Source organism: Malania oleifera, chromosome 1, assembly GCF_029873635.1.
Source record: "Malania oleifera isolate guangnan ecotype guangnan chromosome 1, ASM2987363v1, whole genome shotgun sequence".
Classification (NCBI taxonomy): domain Eukaryota; kingdom Viridiplantae; phylum Streptophyta; class Magnoliopsida; order Santalales; family Ximeniaceae; genus Malania; species Malania oleifera.
In genome coordinates this window covers 85,191,384-85,203,404 of record NC_080417.1, presented here as the reverse complement: position 1 = coordinate 85,203,404, position 12,021 = coordinate 85,191,384, and positions in this window count along the sequence as shown.

The window sequence follows — 12,021 nt, the reverse complement described above, 5'->3', positions numbered from 1 at the left end:
GCACGTGGGGAAATCCCAATACCTTGGTTTATCGAACGTGAAGTAGAAAAGTGGCTTGGTCGACCGAACATCTAAATTCAGTCAACCAAACTTAGCCTAGTCGACCGAACCTCGGAGGTTCAAAAATCGCCTCAAGTCTGGTCGACCATCACCTCAATTCAAAAACTCCCTAGTCTACCGAACTGAGTAACCCGGTCGACTGAACCTTAAAAATGGTCGACCAAACCTCTCAGGTTGCTCGAATATTACTGAGACTAAAACGTGGTTAATTTTTAATAACCCTATTTAAACTTTCCCAAAAATACCAGATAGGTCCTTAATGGTTATAATTTTTTGGGTGTCTATATGTACCCCCGCATTTGGATAGATTAGTAACAAATTAGCAAATATTATTAGCAAATTCTCTCTAAAAATCAAAAACCCTATTTCTCATATTCAAGCTCTCCACTTCCATTCTTACTCATTCCCATTACAAAAATCATCTAGTAAGAGTGTTCTTGTGATTATCCTATAAGGCTTACACTCTCATATGCTCTGTTTGATTGAGATTTATTTTTACTTGAGAGTTAGCTTAGAGTTTTTCTTGGAGACTTTGTCAATAAGTCTTCCTTGGGAAAACTCCTTAGAGCTTGTGAGTTTTGCATTATCATTGCAATACTCAAGAGCTTGTATTGTATTTTGTTTGTGAAATACTTTTTACAAACCAATCTTAAATATCTCTTGTGCTTATTTTTGAGAAAAATATTTTTGAGATATTTATTTGTGTGCTAAAGATCTTTGTCGTTGTGTCTTGTGATTGATATTATTATTTTGACACAAAGATCCTAACACAATACACTCTCACATTCTGATTGATATACTAGCATTATTTTGAGAGTAGTTATTAAGACTACATTGAGTTTATCATATCCTATCATATTGTAGTGTGTTGATTATACTGGTACAAATCTATTTGTTTGAGAAGCATACACTTTGTACACAAATTGTATTGCGAATCAGATGTATTCCAGGTGTAGACTGAAGGGGTGATAATCTAGCCCGGAATGGTACCTCGTTAATTGACCTAGTTGTATTAGGTGTCGCTCCTCCCTTTAAGTGAGCCATAGTGGAATCTTTGTGCTTGTGAGCCAAGGCAAGGACGTAGACACATTTTTCGAAACTCGATTTCATATCAGTGTCCTACTTGATTTACTGTGCATGCTTGAGTAATTTATTTACGCAATTTAATTTCAGCTGCATTTATTGATTCATTTAATTATCTGCTTTATATTGACCCTAGGGTTGTGTAATACTGGTGTTGGATATCTAACCTATGAAAGAAAAATTTTAAAATACCAATTCACCCCTCTCTTGGGATTACAGTAAAACTAACACTTTCAATTGCTAGTTCTCCATTTCCACTGTATGCACTCGGTGAGCCATCTCCACTACACTGTGCTATGTAATTAACTAGTGTACTTGTGTAAGTAACATCCACATAAAATCTAAAAATAGCCAGAAAAAATGTAATGATATAGTGAAGCACAAAATACAGGTAGAAACCAAAAGCGTCATGTATTTTCATTAATTTAAGAGGCAGTACAATGTAAATAGAAACATCAAAGCACACGTACAACCATTCAAAAGCATGATAAAACAAAATATAGGAAAAAACAAATAAAAGAAAAGAAAGGAAAAGAAAAGCAAAGTGTGCATAAGCACAATACATAAGCAAATAAGAAAGCACATCAAAAGATCCCATGCATCTAGCCTATCCTAATCAGAGTTAGAATCAGAAACAGAACTGGCCGAGCAAGGTGAGGCGGCTACTGCTCTAGCAGCATCTCGGTCCTTTTCCATTTCCCCCAGAATATGGTGCAAGTTAGGGGTAAGAAGGGAGGGTCGTTTGCATGGCCTAAGTACACGGAGCGGCACTAGCTGGTTATACGTGTCCGCCAGAGGCCTCGCGCCAGCATCCAATGGCATGGTTAGCCTAATCATATGGAACAGCACCAGCTAAGCGAGCATGTCCTCTGTAAGTCCTGGGGTAACATTCGAGGACTGTTCTCTAATGGGTGGCGCAGCAGAACGTGCCGAAGGCAATTGCACATCCTCAAAAGTCACCCTTCGAGCTCTCGTATCCTCTGAAATTTGTTCGTGCTCAAAATGCACCTACAGTGGGGCATTTGGTGGAGAAGGGTGGGGCATTTAGCGGCAAGAGGTGACGGCGGTGGCTGCAAGAGGTGATGAATAAGAAGAAGAAGGTGCACCTATGGTGGGACGTTCAGAGGAGAAGGGTGGGGCGTTCGGCAGCAGTGGCAAACCCGGTGGAGCTGACGTGATGAGAGGAGGAGACTGAAGCACGAATGAAGGGGAGGAGGCTTTTCGAGGGTTTTGGGGGGAGAAGTGGGGAAAATTAGTGCGAGTTAGGTCTAAAATATTTCAGACTATTAGTGACGGTCTTAAACCGTCACTAATACTTATTAAATCGTCACTAATATTTAGTATAATTAGTTATATATTTTTAATACAGCAACTATTAGTGACGGTGTCTGAAAACTGTCACTAATAATCAGAGTATTAGTGACACTTTACCAATCCGTCACTAATATTCTGGCTAAATTTTCTATTTGACTATTTTACTCCTTTTGTTTTTTTTTTTTCAATAATAAATAAATGATAACATCAATATTTTATTAAAATGATATTTTGTAAAATAATTGAAGGTTTTTTTTATTAATTTTATATATTAATATAAAAATATATTTTTTGTACAATTATACTTGTTGGGCCTATTTAATGATGATTTTTTAAAATTGTGATATTATTATAATTATTTTATATAAGTACTACTATTAGTATTATTAGTAATTATTCCATTACTAATTTATTTGTATAATTTTGGTTTTTATTTATTTACTCATTTATGTATAATTGCAACAATATATTGATAGAAAATCCAAAAAACCATTAGTGACGGTCTTTCTCTTCAAGCATTCTACTTAAGCACATGCTCCTCTCGTTGTATTTTTTTCTTCAACTCATCCAAATTCTCATTTGTTGTGTGAAGCACACTAGCTAGGCTACCTAAAACATTAATTAATTATTTCTTTCCTGTTTAGATTACTGGACAATCTTAGCAACTGGTTTTATTTATCCATCACTAGCTACAAATTATATGGTAGTAAACAACTAGCCGACCATGGTCTATACACGGTCATTCCAAAATGTATGAACTCGAAAAGGTTTAAATTTATAAAATCAATCTTTTCAATCAATATTCACTATCAATGATAGCTCTTCCATCTTAATCGTCTACTATATTAAGAACAAACCTGGCCATATAGATCATTCTGCTCTGGAGTTTGAGAGATGGGTGTTGGTCCAGCTGGGCTAGGTGTTTGGCTTGACTCATCAGCTATGTCAGTTTCTAGGTATTTTGCCAAGGTGAGGTCATTTTTATGTTTGCGTTTCGCCAATTGCACTTGATTAGCCATTTTCGTTCCTACATTAGATCGACCTACTTGTGAATCAATCTTGACCATTGTCTCAGTCAACAAATGCATTATTAGCGACGGTTTATGAGAATCGTCAGTACTAGTTAATATAAGACTATTAGTGACGATCTTCCTCTTCAAGCATTCTACTTAAAAAATAATACAAACCTTAAACGCACTATTTCTTTTTCGAGCATAAAATTCCATTTTATTGTGTTGAATAGTTTCAAAAGATTTCACAACCTCTATTGCATTTAAAAAATCAGTCCAATCATTACAAAACTTCATTACAGATACAAGACTAATACAAGACATTAACCACAAAAAAATCTGAACCAACCGCGCGTCATGCGCTGCAGCTTTCCCCGACATTTTTCAAGCCTTTCCTAGAGTGCAAAACCAAAAAATAGACTACCCATGACCTCCAAAATGTACCATCTACCTCCCTACAAATTTTCATAACTTTTCGAATTAATTTGCTATTTTTCCAGAATTTTTCCTTTTTTTAATTCAAAAACTATTAGTGATGGTTATGCTAAACCGTCACTAATATTATTGACTTTCCCCAGTCAACACTACATTATTAGTGATGGTCACATGAATCATGACTAATACATGACTACTAGTGATAGTTTCGCAAACCATCACTAATACTACAACTAATATTCTTGACTTTTACCCGTCAAGGCTAATTTTTACCCCGGTCACTAATACTACAATTAATAATGGCCTAGTAGTGATGGTTTTGTGAACCGTGACTAATAATTTACTATTAGTGATGGTTGAGAAACCATGACTAATAATTCACTATTAGTGATGCCCTAAAACCATCACTAATAGTATAGAAACCATTGCTAATATTTTTTCGGGAAATTTTAGTGCCAAAAGTGGCTTCTCGTGATAGTTTAGTTATGGAATTATTGGTGACGGTTTGGAAACAGTCATTAAAAGTTCCTTATTAGTGACAGTTCTAAAAACTATCACTAATAACTGTATTATTAGTTACGATTTTTTAAAATCGTCACTAATAAGTGCTAATCGTCACTAATAATTCCGTCACCAAAAACTAGGTTTTTTGTAGTGTGACTTCCTTAGTTCACAAACTAAGTGCTCTTGTCTTGATTGACTAAACCCTTCTGGTTGTACTATGTAAATCAGTTCCTCCAAATCACCATGGAGAAACGTTGTCTTTACGTCCAATATCCAAGGTAGTGTTAGCCCACTAGGTTTCATATTGATTTTGATGATGACAAAACAAAGAAAAATTAGTGCATATGTTATATGAATTTGTTCTCCATGAATTATTATATGTTCGTTATTGTGTGTATGTATCATATGAATTTGTGCTTCATGAATCATTATGTTATAGATATTTTCTTTTATGTTTATATATGGAAATCATTTTTGGTATTTAGGATTAATACCTAATTAGAAATCAAATGTACCAATCAAAGGGGTAAGGACATCACATGCGTATGCACGTGCTTGTATTAAATTTGGGGTTGGCCAGTCCATGTCGGCTAGTCAACTAGTTTTTTCTATTTATTTATTTAATAAGTTGTTTTTTTCTTTCATTTAATAAGTTTAAATCATTTAAAATTAAATTTTCATCATTAAAAATTCTTAAAAAATTGGAGAAAAATCAGAAAAAAATATTTATCATTTTGGAACAAGTTTCACAATATTTTCTATTTATTTTATATTTTCTTATATTTAGGTTGTTTTAATCAAAAGTTCATTATTTTGAATTATTTAAAAAAATTTGCCTCTACATAAAATCATTTTGGAATCCTTCCACTAAACTTTGAATTTATTACAATTTTTTAGCTAATTTTTAGTTAATTTAATTAATTTATTTGAATATTTATGTATTTTTAGTTGTTATTAATTGGTTAAAAAAATTGTAGAAAATTTAGATAAAACCCAAAAAAATTTCTATTTGCTTTCTAGTAATTTATCTAAGTTTTATGAGTGTTTTAGGCATAGGCTTGACCTTAGAATGGGTTCAAAAGTCAAAATAAATAATAAAAAAAATATATAGGAAAAATGTTGGGGTTTCTAAAGCTTGTCAGTTGGACGCTAGGTTAGGGTTTCTAGTTTTTATTAAAATGGTAAGTAAAGGAAAAGAAATGTTTTTTTTTAAAAGCAAGAATGAAAGAGGAATTTTCCTTCCTTGTACATAATAAAATGTCAAATCTTATTATCTTTTTTAACTTACGTAATTGTATCTTACAAAATTAGAGAAGTAGGATTGGTTTATATTGAGTTCTCTTTTATGGATTGTGTGAATATTGCATTTGATTTGTTTCCTTAGAGTAATCATGTTTTTGTTTTAGTCTCTCTTATTTTGGTAACTTTGAATGCATGCTTTTATTGTTTATTTTGGTATATTTTCCCTTGCATCATTAAATAAAGTCTCCCTTGATTTTGACTTGCCTCTTGCATGACTTTTTGTTTAACCCTAAAATACTTTAATCAATCTAACGACGAACCTCAAGGTGGTATCTTGTGCATACTTTCAAGGATCTCGAGATGAAGGTAATCTTTGTTTTGTGTAGGATCTACCTTTACATCTAAGCAACTTCACATAACAAATTTTATCCAAAGATGGACCCCAAAGTGGTGTCTTGTGCATACTTTAGAGGATCTCGAGGTGAGGGTAATTGTCAACTTGGCTCTAGTGCATAGACCTTTGACTATCAATTCTTTGGACCCCAAATTAGCTAGTTGACCAATCAATTTATAGTAACTAGTTAGGTATTCTAACTTCATTTAAGATAAAATAGGTTAGTGGTGACTTCATTGACACAAAATTTTGACTCATATCTCAACCGTACTCATATTTCTCATTTCAAGCTCGCCATTCGTGTTAAGACAATTTGAAGATTCATCGCGATAGAGGTGAGCCTTTAGAAAAAACGTTGATATACACTATTACTAATACGTTATTTTGGAAGATAAATTATTTGTACACAAAAAATTATATTTTTTCTGACTTTGCAAGAACTAGTAGATAAAAGTTGAAAATAATAGTTTATAAAGTATTTTGTTATTAAAATATTAGTGGAACCAATGGAGATAAGTAAAAATTTGATGGTGAATAACCAATGGAGATAGGTAAAAAATTGATGGTGAATACCTAAACTTTGATTTACTCTTTTTTTTTTTTTTTTTGCTTAACATTTATAATGAAAACATTTGAGAAGGGGAAAAAACTAAATTCATGTTGGGGTTTGATATTAACAAATAAAGAATGATGTTTATTGATCATTATGGATGCACTGAATACAAAAAAGGGAATTTCACTGTAAATAATGAAAACAATTCATCAACAAATGAAGTAATAAATTTAAGGTTACATTTAGTTGGTCGAATATTTATCCTAATAATAGAATTGTTACAAGTCAATAATTTGGCACTTTACAAAAAAAAAAAAAATGTACTATTACCAAAAAGCAATTGACAAAAAAAAAATCTTTATGAATCCATAACAAGAAATAATTTAGGAATAACTATTCCAAAATTTCATCATGAGAATGTTTATTTTCATTCTATTAGATGCTAGATTGAATATTATTAACTTTTGCATGACTAATGTCTTTTTAAATTATGACATCAATATATAATTTTCATTACATTTTCATTTGTATTCCATCCTATGACGCAAGTGCAACCTAAATGTAATGACTACTTTATTTGTTTGCCACTCTCTACACTAAAGAATAAAATCATAACCAATATTTTTTTTTTTGCTTAAAAAAAATTTACTAATGCAACTAATGTAATTAATGAAGGTGGTTTCAACATATTATTCTACATAAACAACGATGTACAAACTTATGATACATCCATAAAGAGATTGTTTACTGTATTTAATTTTTATATGCACTTCATAAGCATGCAAAAATATCATGTTAAAATGTATATTTGCGAGTCAAGATTATTGCACTTGAAGAAAGAGCATGGATTTGATATCATATAAGTGACAAAAAAAAAAAAAAGGTTGTTGCTACACTGAAAATTACTTAATATTTTGTTATGAACAACCATTTATTCTTAATTTTTAAAAGATGGTTCTCATTTTTTCACTGATGTTATGTTTGAATTAGTAATGAAGAGAAAAAGAAACATGATGTTGTTTTCTACTAAAACCAGGTTGTCATTCATCTAAAATGATTTGAATATTTTGTTTTATTTTTTTTCAATTGAATTAATATATTTTTTCTAAAAAGGTGGTTTATCATTGTCACTTATATTTTCTTTTAGTTAATTCTTTATATTTCACCCTTCATAATATTAGTGTTAACTTGCCTCACCTCGTAGCAATAATATGCGACCAGTTCAATATGTAAAGTAGAGGTGACAGAGATGGGGGAGGGCAACCATACCTATATATTTGATGTGGGATAAATGTTGCTTTAGTTTGTCAAATGTAGATTGAATGAGGGTTGAATCCCAAACTGGAATGCAAGGCATATTCAATACATAACTTTTGAAATAAGACATAAAACCTTTTATTAATGCTTCATTACCTTTTTACATTGATAGAACCCTAGAAGAAGAGGGAGGGAGAGAAAGTTTGGTGAAACTTGAGGCTTAGGATGCTCTAAGAGAATCCCCAAACTTGGTGCAAGTTACAAATGAAAGAAAACTCTAATTTATGGACACAAGGCTTGGATTTCAAATGGTTTGGAATTCATAATGAATTGGTGCGGGTGCTCGTTAGGCCCCATCGTCCACCAAACTCAACACTGGATCCATACAGGACAAATGAGCCGACACAAAAAACAAAAGACTTTTAATAAAGTAAAGGGGGGGGGGGGCGATAACGACACATGGATGGTCGCCTTTGGGTGGAAAGTCCACTATCACATAGTACTTTCTGGACAGACTCAAATAAAAATTTACAAAGCTAACCTAAAGGTGGGCAGCTGTAAAATCACTCTCCTAACTTCACTCATAATTACAAGCTGAGCTGATCGACTATCAGTTAAAAAAGAAACTTTAAAGATAAAGACAAATTGTCTTCATCATCTTTTGAGTAAAGTGGCTGCAACTTTTGAAAATAGGTCTGGAGGTTGGCTCATCATCTTGAAAATCTTGAATGCTGATGAAGAAAGGTACTCATTACTTTTGAAAATGCATGGCTGCAATTTTTGACAATTGTTACAATTATTTCTTCTTTGAAGACTTTTGAGCATTTGATCTCGAAGTCATCTCAACGTTGGATCTTCTTTATGAATAAAGTCATACCAATTCTCTATATTTGATCCCAGTAAATTCAAATCAACAGTCTTATGAGGATCATGATCATTGGAAGAATCAGAGTCATCTGATTCTAAGTGTGCGATCATCTTGATTAATTTGGACTTTATACTGCTAGATTTGGATTTTCTTGAATAGAGTGAAACAATATCGTCTTCTTCAAAGACTTTCGTTTTATCTTTTGATTTTGGATAGGAACTTTGCAATGGAGAATCATGACCAGAGGCTTAAACAAGTCAGGCACGAACTTTTCCTTCTGACATGGTGAATTTGTCCCACCATCTAACCTTGTAAATTCTTTTGATGGTTTTTGAAAAGCATATTGAACTTTCTTCTGGAGGAACTATAGCATAGTCCCAACTGGACTCAGGTGGTAGTGCGGGCTGCGGGAGTGTCTCTCACGAGGTCAGGTGTTCAAACCCTCCCGGACTCGTTTTCGCCCCTAGACTCCTGAATTTACCCTCCCTTTGGAGTTGTGGGGTCAACTTCAAGGGGTGCAGGATTAGTCACATGGACCGTAAAACGGATGCGTGGATACCCGGTGCGTAATCCAATAAAAAAAACAAAAAATTCAAGTTATCATAAAATTTGAACAAAATAGTAGAAGGCTTGAAAAATCGCCAGAGAGGGTGTAACGCCCCAAACCCGAAACTAGGGTTCAAAGTGTTATTTGAAAGATATCTCTGATACCACCTCGTGATGCCCCGAACCCGCCAAGTGGGGGCTATGTGCCACGTGTTTTATTACCTATACCTGACTCTCTATTAGTTACGCAGCGAAAATAATAACAACTCCTCAATAGTATACCAGAGTTTCTACATCTATATACATCTCAAAAACATAACCCAACATCCAGTATTCACAACTCTAAAAACATAAATATATTACAACCCCAAATATTATAACCAAAGTTTATACCCTTTATCTCAAAAACGCTATAACAACCCTATCTCTCTAAGCTCAATCTCGCAGAGGTCATGAAAAGATGAAATTCAACTATCGAGTGAGACACATTTCAGTAAGGATAGAATACATTAAATTAGCGTGTGACAATCATGAGGTTTAAGTACAACATATATGTTAGCCTTAGTGGCTACACCATCATTGTTTAATGTGTTTTGATGATATTAACTTATATGTTGTTTTTAGCATTTTCCTATCTTTACAGATCATGTTTAGTACAGATACTCGTACATGAATTATTGGATCGACAGCAAAGATCGAACCGAGTGGACGTCAAGAAGGAAAGATCAAAAGGACACGTACTCGGAAGGACCCAAGCACAACCAAAGGAAGTTTAATTGTAGAATTATATGTAATAAGGGTTGTGTGAGGTAGTATGTTTTGTAACTCTTGCGAGTGTGTTTCTTACATAATTTATGAGTTAGAGTTGAGCAAATGCATGCATACTAGGACACATGAGTATATAGGATTGCACTAAAGTCACAAACTCAATATTCATAGTTTTCTAAGTTAAAACAAGAGTTTGTCAAATGAATCCTAAAACTCAAATACATTTTCAAAGGGACAAGTTTTTAACATCCTAGTTTTAAGAACATTTTTATACTTAGTCCCGATTGTGTTAAAACAAGTTTTATGTCCTAAAGGTTTAAAGAAAGTCAAGTATATTTATAAAAGGACATACTAAGCATATAAGATATCAAAATGGGTTTTCAAACGTGTTTTATTAATCAAGATATCTTATATTCAAAAAGAAACTCATTTGGACAAGTTTTAATCTTTATTAGACTTAATATATTTCATATACTTTTGTCCAAGAATGTTTTGAGTCATTAAAACGCTTTTTGAAAAGGAAAAACAAAGCAATCGTCACTACCGTAATGCTGCCTTGAGTCTTGAACACCTTTCGATATTTTAGGCATAACCTTTTATAAAAAATTTCAAAAAGGAAGATCTTGGTGTCCCTAGAAAGCTAAGACAAAATGCCACAACTTTCATGTTGATGACTTTTTCTAATTTAGGACACTAGTCAACGAAGATAGGGGATTCGTGAACGAGTTGCAGTGTCTGATTAGTCGACGGGAGCAAGGGCTCGTCGATGAGTCCAATGAGCAGAACCGCTCCAATGGGCAGAAAACGGCTAGTTTATCAAATAAAATAATTTTTCTTCCCCCCAACGACTAGTTAACGGCTCCTTTGGCTCTTGGGCTATAAATACTAGCTGTTAGACTTGTATTGATATGATTTTGAGCATTGTTGATCATATTTGTGAAAAATATCATTTTTTTCCAAAACCTAAGCACATTGCACTTTGCATTTTAGTTATTATTCACAAGTGCTCAATCCTCTCTTACTCACTTATCTTGTAAGATTCATTCCTTAAGAGAATAGAGTGAGGATTTGGTTGTACTTCATATTGGCTCATTTAAGGAGTATTAATTTGTATTTCCAATCTCTCCTAAGGTTCTTTGTGAACCATTGTTATAAGGTTCTTTGTGAACCAAGGCTCTTGGTAAGTTTTGACACTTTTGTTTTTCCACGAATTATTAATTTTGTTTACTTAAAAATCACTTTATCCTTTAAAATTCATTTCTAAATTATGAATAACTTTTTCTTTTGTTAAAGTATTAATGTTTTTATTCTTATTTTTATGTCTTTTGAGGATTTCTTCTTTCTTTCTTGTAATGTGGTCGTTTTGAGCTTCAAAGCTAAAGTTAATGTCTTTAATTGAAAAGGGTTTAAAAATAGGTTCTGACTTCTTAACTTGTTTGCTTGATTCTCCTTTTTCAAAAGTAGAATTAAACTTGATATCTATTGATTCTTCCAAGAGATTTTCAATTCTTGTGGATTGATTTACAATTGTTTGTAGCATTTGATTTGTATAATTATTTTGACTTATTATTTGATCAAATTTATTGCTTGTTTCCTTAACTTTTTTGTATGGTGAGGCTATAACCTTTGTTCCTTTGCAATCTATGTTGATTGAGTGTGTGGGCGGATGTATTGAGGATAGATAATTATTATCTAAAACCTTACAATTCTTTTTATTATTATGAATGATATTGACCGACATAAAAAAAAAAGTTGACAAAAAATTAACTTTAAATATCTTCAACATGATTGAGCATTATTCAAATTCATCTATCAAACCAAAGAAGTTTGATTAAATTTATTTGTTTAAGATTCAAGGTTAGTATGATTTTGTTTTTTTTTTTTTTTTAAATTTCAGTGTTTGGTGATCAATTTAGTTTAAGAGATTTTTTTTTGGGTTAACCAAATTAAATGATCCAATGTATGTATCTTAATAAATAAATTATAA